Here is an 11,241-nt window from a genome sequence, read left to right as displayed (position 1 = left end):
TAATGGCCCACTGGTACAAGCAGCCCCAGAATAACAACTGTCTTAAGATTAAACATTACAATCCTCTAAATTTTTCAGATTCATACTTGAAAAGCTCCACAGTTCCCATGAGGGGGTTTTGTGGGAACCGTGGAGCTTTTAGCCACAGAAGGGGGATGGCGGGAGACCAAGTGTGTGAGCACGTGTGTGTGCATGTGCACACACGTATACTGGAGTAGATGTATGCACACTTGCCCAAGCTATTTATCACTTTGTAAGAAGAGGTCGATGTGTAATTAAACACACAAAGAGCTGCAACAGATTCTAGCTTTGCCCAGTTTAGGGGACATGTCTCAATCAGCTCTAGAATCTAAACTCAAGTCTAAAAGTCCTTCTACCCAGCTCTTCCCTTCTCAGACCAAGGTCTTCCTGCTGTGGTTACTGAGTGTGTATTCTGTGTATGATTCTAATCTCACTGCCTCTTTTTTTTTCCTATTTAAACCTATACTTACTCACCTACGCCTTGCACAAAGCAGGTGTCTTCTGGTGCTTGAATTGCCTTTTGAGCTATTCAGAGTTAACTAGAACTCAGTCATCTCTCAATCAGCCTTTACTCATTAGCAATAAAGGCTCATCAATTAGCTATAGTTGTTCATCTATAAACCTGAACACTAATGAACAACCACGAACGTTGATGAACATCCATCAGGTGTAAATAATAGAAGGGAGCCCGCACAGATGGTGATCATTGTGGGTCAAATCCTTTATCTTGCATTCATAGTGGGTGCAGAGCCATGCAAAACACAGAAGGCCACGTGGCCCCTGACCTTGAGGAACTGAGAGATTAAAAAAAAGTGAAAGTAAGAGTACATCTCTCATTTCACCACAAGGAACTTCACCAAAGGAAAGGAGAGAAATCTCAGCAATTTGAGAGAAGATCAGAGAGAGACACTTTTGCAATGGAAGCCACACTTCTGTTTGGGCTAGGCTGAAAGGCAAGAGAGTACCCACTTGTCACTTACATTTTTTTGCTAGGCAGCAACTGCTTACTTTTTTGTCCTAGAGCACTGCTGTCTGACAGAAATACGAGATACACAGAGACTTGAAAATGTTCTAGTAGCCACATTAAAAAAAGTACAAAGAGGGGCGCCTGGGTGGCTCAGTCGGTTAAGCGTCCGACTTCGGCTCAGGTCATGATCTCGCGGTTCGTGAGTTCAAGCCCCGCGTCGGGCTCTGTGCTGATGGCTCAGAGCCTGGAGCCTGTTTCGGATTCTGTGTCTCCCTCTCTCTGACCCTCCCCGTTCATGCTCTGTCTCTCTCTGTCTCAAAAATAAATAAACGTTAAAAAAAAATTTTTTTAAGTACAAAGAAACAGGTGAAATCAATTGTAATAATATATTTTATTTAACCAAATATATCCTAAATATCTTAAGTGGTTTACGTTCTTTCTTTACACTGTCTTCAAAATCTGCATTTTACACTTACACCACATCTCATTTCATACAAGCCATACTGCAAGTGCTCAGTAGTCACACGTGGCCAGCGGTTACCTAGGGAACAGTGTCGGTCTAGAACATTCCACTCCAGAGGGTGCTCCATGGGTGCTAAAATTCATGTTTACCCAGAAGGAGACATCTTACTCTCTTGTTCTAGCTATATATCCTATAGCCAGAAATTGGTTGGAGGCAGGAAACGGATAGGACAAATCATTTTTCAAGTTTTCTCAGGAATATTTAGCAAAGCTTGTTATCATTCTGAGGTACTTAGGGACTGAAGAGGGCCCTTTGTCAAAAGCAGACTTTCTTTGTGATGCATCAGAAGAATTCTCTACATTCTAGGAAGTTTGATATATGCCCATGCACACCATTGCCTATGAGATAGGCCTGGCCCCAGCTTCCTGCATGGTTCCTCTGTGCTTTGTATCGAAAGGAAGCCCTGACCCATACTATCTTTCCTATCTGGGACTACCTAAAGATAATTCATTCTGGAGGTATCTCCTTCTGTCTCTGGTCGTCCCTAAAATGCCAAGCCTCCGCCTCCATGAGAGTGGAAACTGATAACAATAGCTTCTACCTCTCCGGTATTTGGATTCTTCAAAGCAAAAGCTCAAAGACACTACTGTGTGTTATCCTCACCACAACTGTTAGGACCGGCACTTTGATGACGAATCCAGGTTTCTGAAAAATCCCAGTGATTCGGTGATTAGTCTCTCCAAAGTTTTGTGAATTTTGGAGTGCAGAGGACATCTTCCACGGGGTTTGCTTCTGCTGGCGACAGAGCCTTTTGCCCCAAGCATCAGGCCTTGTACAGAGCTTCCTTTCAATAAGCTCTCCAGGTAATTCTGAGTCAGGTGGCTTGGCTCTCTACAGTGTAGAAATGACGGAAGGTACTAGAACACAAGTTCCTATACACGGAACGCATTGCTGTGTCCTCAGCTGTCCCACGTTAGGGGGTACCGCAATAAATCACTTGCACTGTCATTTGAAATTATGCTTTGAACCCTTTTTGCCCATCAGAAAGTTTCCCTTGGCAGCGTGAAATTCTCAGTGTCTTTTTGGGAAAAGGAGCTGCTAAGTTGTGTTTTTTAAAAAAATAACAAAAGAAAGGGGCGCCTGGGTGGCTCAGTCGGTTGGGCGTCCGACTTCGGCTCAGGTCACGATCTCGCAGTCCGTGAGTTCGAGCCCGGCATCGGGCTCTGTGCTCAGAGCCTGGAGCTTGTTTTGGATTCTGTGTCTCCCTCTCTCTCTGACCCTCCCCCATTCATGCTCTGTCTCTCTCTGTCTCAAAAATAAATAAACGTAAAAAAAAAAAAAAAAACAAAAGATGTATAGAAGCCAATAAAAATCAAGTATCACCTAGGGCAATACTAGGTGTGCCACTGACTTATCTATCTTCTCTGTCCTTGCTAGATTCTTTTTCTTTTGTCAACTTTATTTTTTAATTAATAAGGCTCTCTTCAGATTAAGTGAGAAAATACAAACAAGCTAAAAGAAACTTCTTCATAGATCCACCCTTCAGAAACATTCACTTTGTTTTCACAAAATGGGTTTGTAACATAAATTCTGTTGCACTTGCCTTTTAAATATTTTATTATATACAATTATTATATTTTAGAGAGAGAGCACAAGCCTGGGAGAGGGGCAGAGGGAGAGAGAATCTTAAGAATTTACACTCAGCATGGAGCCTGACATGGGGCTCGATCCCACAACCCTGGGATCATGACCTGAGCCAAAATCAAGAGTCAACACTCAATCAACTGAGCCACCCAGGCACCTGTGCACCTGTTTTTTTTTTTTTAACTTTAACCTTATAATTTTGTAAGCTTAAAAATGTCTTCATATTATTATTGTTTTTAATGACAGTGTCTTCTACAGTATACCATAATTTTATCAACCTTCTGTATTGGAACTTTTAAGCTGGGTTTTTGTTTTTAATAGACTTTATTATTTTTTTTAGGGCAGTTTTAGGTTCACAGTAAAACTGAGAGGAAGGTACAGAGATATCCCATATACCCCTCTGCCCCACACATGCAGAGCCTCCCTCACCATCCACATCCCTCACCAGAGCTGTACATTTGTAACAACTGATGAACCTACACTGACACATCATTATCACCCAAAGCCCCACATTTACACTAGGACTCACACTTGGTGTTGTCCATGCTATGGGTTTGAACACATATATAACGATATGTATTCACTACGATAATATCATGCAGAGTAGTTTCACCGCCCTAAAAATCCTCTGTGTTCCTCCTATTCATCCCTCCTCCCTCAACTAGCAGCCAGACTCACATACTATGTAGCTTTTCCATTGTTTTCTTTCCTTTTTCCTCTCCTTCCTTCCTCCTTTCCTTCCTTCCTTCCTTCCTTCTTCCTTCTTCTTTCTTCTCATCCTCCTTCTCCTCCTTCCTCTTCTTCAACAAAGCGTAAAGATTTCTTATATACATCTCTTTGGGGGAAGAGCTTGAATTTTTAATGAAGAAAAACAGAGAGAGCAGAAACTAATAATACCCATTTCCCACTATCCAAAATGAATTACTACTAATGTTTCAACACATTATTTTTCAGCCTTTCCATGTATATAAATATTTTTTTTTCAACGTTTATTTATTTTGGGGACAGAGAGAGACAGAGCATGAACGGGGGAGGGGCAGAGAGAGAGGGAGACACAGAATCCGAAACAGGCTCCAGGCTCTGAGCCGTCAGCCCAGAGCCCGACGCGGGGCTCGAACTCCCGGACCGCGAGATCGTGACCTGGCTGAAGTCGGACGCTTAACCGGCTGCGCCACCCAGGCGCCCCTAAATATTTTTAAAGTATACAAATATTCTTCTTTAAAAAAAAAAAAGAGATGAGAGTGTTCCAAGTAAAATAAAAGCTCCCCTTGGCTACTGTCTTCTAATTTGGTCCTCTCCTTTCTCTGCAGAGGAAATAACTATGATGAGTTTGATGCCTATTGTAATCCATTTTTATACATAACATATATTTATCAAAAACATTTAGTAAAGTCTTATGTTTTTTTACACAAACAGTATTGTTCTGCGTATATCATTCTGAATTTTTTTTTTTTTTCATTCAGAGATGTTTTTGATAATCTCTTCCTATGTAGTTCTGTAGAAATCCAGGGACACCTGGGTGGCTCAGTCCATTAAGTGTCTGACTTCAGCTCAGGTCATGATTTCACAGTCTGTGAGTTGGAGCCTCATGTCAGGCTCTGTGTTGACAGCTCGGAGCCTGGAGCCTACTTTGTATTCTTTGTCTCCCTCTCCCTCTGCCTCTCCCTCACTTGCACTCTGTCTCGCTGTCTCAAAAATAAATAAGCATTAAAAAAAAGGAAAAAAAAGGAATCCAATCCAAAAAGAAATCCTTCATATTATAACTTTACTATCTCTTCTTTATCTGTTCCTTATGCATGGAAATTTAGGCTATTCCTCCTCTGGGTTTTTTTTGGTTTTTGTTTTTGTTTTGTTTTTTTGTTTTTTTTTTTTTTTGGTCTATTACAAATAATATAGGGACATGCATGTACTTCTGTATCTCTCTTTGTGGATGTGTATCTTTTTCTCTAGGTTAGACACCAAAGAAATAGAGTCATTGGGTCAGGGTAAGCATAGGGTTTTTTTAAAGTGTCAGATTTGTCGTCCAGAAAGGATATATCTAGATAGCTTCCTACCAACAATACATATCTGTATTTTCAGAACCTTGACAATTGCTTGCCACTGGAAAAAAATGTTTAGCTTTGACAGTGTCGTGGATGAAATATAGCTTATTGTTCTCCATCGAGTTTCTCAGATGGGTAGTGAGGGTAGGCGTCCTTTCAATGTTTATTAACTAAACACATACTTATGGATGATTATCTGATTATATTCTCCGTGATGGTGCTTGTTAAAATATGGATTGCTGGATCTCCCTCCTGTAATTTAGTGAGGGGACCCAAGAATTTGCATTTCTGACAAGTTCCCACGTGATGTGGATGCTGCTGGACTGGGGACCACACTTTGAGAACCGGTTTGAAGTGCTCCCTGTCCAAACTATCACATCGCAGTCACTTCCCTACTTAAATCCTTTTTATAGTTTCCTCCTGTCTGCAGGACAAAGTCCAGACTGCTTGGCAAGGCACACAAATCTTTTATGATCTGGCCCTGAGCTGCTTCCTCTCCAGACTCACTCTTCACACTTGGCCCAGCTCTCCACCCCAGGAGGCAGCCCTGTAGGGACTGTATCAACAGGTTCTGTGCTTTGCCTTCCGGGTCAGGTGTCAGGAGACTGGAAGGTGGGAAAGACAGCAATCACTGTATCCCATCCCTTGCCCCACCTTTGGGCTTCTCTCCTCCAAGGTTTGGCAGTGGCTACCTTCCTCTACCTAACATCCAAATTGACTTGGTTCTTTCCTATAGCTATAGCTCTAAGTTCTGGTCATTTTCCCCACCATTGGACCCTTAGACTTAGGGACTGTGACAACTCCCTACTGTTGTTGGTCTGAGAAAGCTTCATGATCCTTTTCGGGTTCTTTTAACTCTGTCCATACCTCCGTCATCTATCTCTTTATCACATTCTCTTTACTCCTTTTTGATCACTCCCTCTCTTTCCTGCTGAAATTGGCTGATCCAGGCCCTCCTTTCCATTCTTATTTCCCACTAACCTTTTCCTAGGCAAGACTTGGTCACATATTTCCCAAATACAGTTGACCTTTGACCAATGCAGGTGGGGGTAGGGGTGCTGATCCTGAGCGGTCAAAAATCCATGTGTAGAGGTGCTTGGGTGGCTCAGTTGGTTAAGCATCTGACTTCAGCTCAGGTCATGTTTTTGCAGTTCATGGGTTCGAGCCCCGCATTGGTCTCTGCGCTGACAGCTTGGAGCCTGGAGCCTGTTTCAGATTCTGTGTCTCCCTCTCTCTCTGCCTCTCCCCTGCTCACGCTCTATCTCTGTCTCTCAAATAAACATAAAAAAATCCACGTATAACTTTTGACTCCCTGAAAACTTAACTGCTAATAACTTACTGAAACCTTTCTGACAACAGTCGATTAATCATATGTATTCTATACTGCATTCTTACAATAAAGCAAGGTAGACAGAAGAAAATATTATTAAGAAAATCATAAGGAAAAGAAATTACATTTATGATTCTTTACTGTCCTTCATGGAAAATCTGGGCATAAGTGGACCCACGCACTTCAAACCAGCGTTGTTCAAGGGTCAGCTGTAGTTCACCATCCCCTGCTTTTCCCTTTGGCTGAAAAGACCTTTAATTTTATGCAGAAAACTACTCCTCAGCCTTTCATCTATAGGTCAAATGTCATTTTCTTCATAAAGCCTTCTCCTTCTCTTCAAACTTCAGGTTTCTGAGACTTTTTTTTTCATACACACATCTATTGAGACATATTTCACAAACTAGAAAATCCCCTCCTTTAAAGCACACAGTTCTAAATATTTTAGAATATTTTGAGTTTTGCAACCATCACCACAATCTGATTTCCACACATTTCAGCACCCCTCAAAGGAACCCTGTATCCATTAGTGGTCATTCCCTCACTCTTCTTGGCCCCTCAGCAGCCACTCATCTACTTTTTTTCTGTATGGTTTTGCCCACTTTGGATATTTCACATTAACGGAATCATACACTATCCTTTTGTGACTGAGTTCTTCCACTTAGTGCAATCCTTTTTTTTTTTTTTTTTTAACATTTATTTATTTTTGAGACAGAGAGAGAGCATGAACAGGGGAAGGTCAGAGAAAGAGGGAGACGCAGAATCTGAAACAGGTTCCAGGCTCTGAGCTGTCAGCACAGAGCCCGACACAGGGCTCGAACCCATGGACCGCGAGATCATGACCTGAGCCGAAGTCGGACGCCCAACTGACTGAGCCACCCAGGCGCCCCTAGTGCAATCTTTTTAAGGTTTATTCACGTTGCAGCATGCAACAGTATGTCATTCCTTCTTAGGGACAAACAATATTTCACCACAGGGATATGCTTCATTTTGTTTGCCCACTTATCAGTTGATAGACATGTGGGTTGTTTCCACTTTTTGGCTGTTATGAACGATGCTGGCAGGAACATTCATGTACAGGTTTTCATGTGGACATGTTTTCAGTTCTCTTGGGTATATACCTGGGAGTGGAATGTCTGGGTAACACTATGTTTAACAGATTGAGGAGCTACCAAGGTGTTTTTTCAAAGCGCCTGTACCATTTTGCATTCCCACCAGCAGTGTACGAAGGTTCCAATTTTTCTACATCCTTCTCAACAGTTGCTATAGTCTGTCCTTTTAATGATACCGTCCTAACTTAGTGATGAGGTATCTCCTTGTGATTTTGATTTGCATTTCTCTAATGATTAAGGAAGTTGAAATCTTGGGATGCCTGGGAAGCTCAATCAGTTAAGCATCCTACTGTTGATTTCAGCTCAGGTCACAATCTCATGGTTTGTGAGATCAAACCCCGTGTCAGGTTCTGTGCTGCCAGCACAGAACCTGCTTGGGATTCTCTCTCCCTCTCTCTCTCCCTCTCTCTCTGCCCCTCCACTCATGCTCTGTTGCATGTGCACTCTCTCTCTCTCAAAATAAATACATAAACATTTTTAAAAAGCAAGCTGAAATCTTTCTATATGCCTATTCATCATTGTTATGTCTTCTTAGGAAAAATATCTATTCAGGAGTCCTTTATACAGTCTGGGTACAAGTCTCTTGTCATATATTTGATTTGCAAATATTTGCTACCATTCTGTGTGGTGTCTTTTCACTTTCTTGATAGTGTTCTTTGAAGCACAGAAGTTTTTAATAATTTTGATGAAATTCGTCTTACTTATTTTTTCTTTGGTTGCTTTTGCTGGGGGAATCTAGGAAACCATCACTTAACCCAGGTAATGAAGGCTTATTCTGATGGTTTTTTTCTGAGTTTTATACTTTCCTCTTACATTTAGATCTTTGATGCATTTTCAGTTAATTTCTGCATATGGTGTGTGAGAGAGACCCAACTTTTTTTTTTTTAACATGTGAATATTCAGTGGTCCCAGTACTATTTGTTGAAAAGACTATCCTTTCTCCCATTCGATAATCTTGGCACCCTTCTTAAAAATCATTTGAATATTGGGGCGCCTGGTTGGCTCAGTCGGTTAAGGGCCTGACTTCGGCTCAGGTCATGATCTTGAGGTTCGTGAGTTCAGGCCCTGCATCGGGCTCTGTGCTGACAGCTCAGAGCCTGGAGCCTGCTTCGGATTCTGCGTCTCTCTCTCTCTATACTCCCCCCCAACTCATGCTCTCTCTCCCTCCCTCTCCCTCTCAAAAGTAAATAAACATTTGAAAAATTTACTTGAACATAAAGGTGAGGGCTTCTGGGACTTTTTATATACAACTTTACTGTAACACGTCCCACATTGACTTAATTTCATAGAATATAAGCTTCTCAAGTCTAAGAATTGACCATGTCTGTTGATGTAGGTAGAGCATAATGCCCAACATACAACAGTACTCAATATGTACTCCACTCTTTAAATATATCTTAATGTTTTCTTCTGCTGTGCAAATGATAACTCCTTACCATGGAATATAGTTCACCAGATGAAGCGATAACAGGAATTATAGGGATGGAAACACAGGGCACGTGGGTTTTGATGGAGGAGTTGGGGAAGGGAAAACCTTCACCGTTGGTTTTGCTTGACGAAAGGAATACCTTGGGCTACCGGAAGCGTACTTCCTGGTGTTGGGTCCTTGAAAGGAACTGTGTGGAACCAGAAAAAAAAAAAAAAGAAATTAGAATGTAATAAGAAGGAGCTGAAGAAGAATTCACCTAATTAACAATTTTGTCACGGGTCAGCCCACGTTCCGAGAAGGCAAAAATCCAAAAAGTTATCAGAGAAGATTTGGATATTCAGTAAAGATGATCTTATGGGTGCACGTGGTACGGCACTTGGTTACCTGTTTAACCAAAGCGGCAATAAAACATTTTAACATAAACACAGAGGGGCGCCTGGGGGGCTCATTTGGTTGAGCGTCCGGCTCTTGATTTTGGCTCAGTTCATAACCTGACGGTTTGTGGGATCGAGCCCCACGTCGAGTTCTGCACTGACAATGTAGAGCCTGCTTAGGATTCTCTCTCTCTCCATCCCTCTCTGCTCCTCCCCACCTATTTCTCTCTCTCTCAAAATAAATAAATAACTTAAAAAAAAGGAACCATAGCTCTATCATAAGTGAGGATTCTTTGGGGGTGCACTTAAATAATAAAGGATATAATAAAATGAACATGGAGCACCGAAAATTTTCCTAAGGCATGGGATTTTTACTACCTAGGCAGATTACTCTTAAAGTAAAGAATAACCTTTCATGTTGTAGGCAAAGGCATTAATCAGCAAACAAACAAAAAAGCAAATAAAAAAGGCTCAGAACTGAGCAAATATTACTGAGATTTTTAACACACTTCGTAGCTTCTTTTTAGACTCAGGTATTAAAAACTAAGGCAAATAAAATTCATTTTCAAGTTTCTTCCTTCAAATTTATCTCTGCTTTCCTTTTATCACTACAAATGTGTATTACTGAGTTTTCTTCTCAACCCATTATAATATCCTGCTGGTTCCCTCATTATTAGTGAGAAAAAAACCTTTCACATGTGTTTATTTTATATTTATATGAGAGCATTGTTTTATCGTTGTGTAAAAATTATTCTTTTTAAAAAATCTTTTAAATGTTTTTATTTATTTCTGAGACAGAGAGAGACAGAGCATGATCAGGGGAGGGACGGAGAGAGAGGAAGACAGAGAATGTAAAGCAGAATCCAGGCTCTGAGCTGGCAGCACAGAGCCTGACGTGGGGCTCGAACTCACGACTGTGAGATCATGACCTGAGCTGAAGTTGGACGCTTAACCGACTGAGCCACCCAGGCGCTCCTGTAAAAATTATTCTTTAACAGATGAGGCACAAAGTCTCACCACCTTTTACCACATGGTTTTGTGACCAAGAACTCACAGGATGGGAGACATCAATTTCCCTCTCTAGACTGAGAAATAGAAATTAAATATTTTACTTCTCAGCAGCCCCTTATCCTTGGGGTATCTTCTACCTCTCACAGTCAGTTCCTTGGGGTATTCGAAATAATTCTAGTGTGTAGCCTTTTGTGAAGGAAAAAAATCTATAATGTGGTAACAGCCTTCATCTTTGTCCACCTTAAAAGTCAGATTCTTTCATTTCCTTAGTTTTTATTCTACATCTCATCTACCTTGATCTTGCTTTGAAGAATTTTATTTGAGAGTTTTTTTTTTATTTGTTTGTTCTTTAATTGTTTACAGAATTCTGTTGTTTCACGGGTAGGATATTTTCCCTAATTTCAACGAAGTTATTAATAACGATTTCTTTAGAAGAGTTCTTCTTACGTTATTTCTTTTCCCTCAAAGTAGTGGGGGGTTTTGTTGTTGTTGTTGTTGTTGTTGTTGTTGTTTTTACTTTTTTAGTTTTAGTTGTTTTATGTGAGGAGGTTTCCTCAGAGGGTGGCAATCTCCAGCTGCTCATGTTTGAGAACAGGAGACTAAAAAGTGCCTTGGAAGCTCTACGTGTGTTGTGTTTACCCGGTACTTCTTCCCTCTCCACTCCCCTCGTTCTAACCCACGCTCCCCCTCTCCCCTACAAGATTCAACTCAAGCACTGCCTCTAAATTTTTTTTTTAACGTTTATTTATTTTTTGAGACAGAGAGAGACAGAGCATGAATGGGGGAGGGTCAGAGAGAGAGAGAGAGAGACACAGAATCTGAAACAGGCTCCAGGCTCTGAGCTGTCAGCA

General features: G+C 41.2%; 1 long non-coding RNA gene across 1 annotated transcript in view; it reads right to left on the bottom strand.

Moving 5' to 3' along the window:
* Positions 1-8,810: 8,810 nt before the first annotated feature.
* The window catches only part of LOC121031836 (uncharacterized), a 190,666-nt gene continuing 188,235 nt past the window's right edge, over positions 8,811-11,241 (bottom strand). Inside the window, exon 9 of the long non-coding RNA XR_005790924.1 lies at positions 8,811-9,192. This is a non-coding gene — a long non-coding RNA (uncharacterized LOC121031836). The remainder of the gene's footprint in view (positions 9,193-11,241) is intronic.

Source organism: Herpailurus yagouaroundi, unplaced genomic scaffold (genome assembly GCF_014898765.1).
Source record: "Herpailurus yagouaroundi ecotype Mexico unplaced genomic scaffold, PumYag 141, whole genome shotgun sequence".
Classification (NCBI taxonomy): domain Eukaryota; kingdom Metazoa; phylum Chordata; class Mammalia; order Carnivora; family Felidae; genus Herpailurus; species Herpailurus yagouaroundi.
This window is presented reverse-complemented; position numbering and strand designations above follow the sequence as displayed.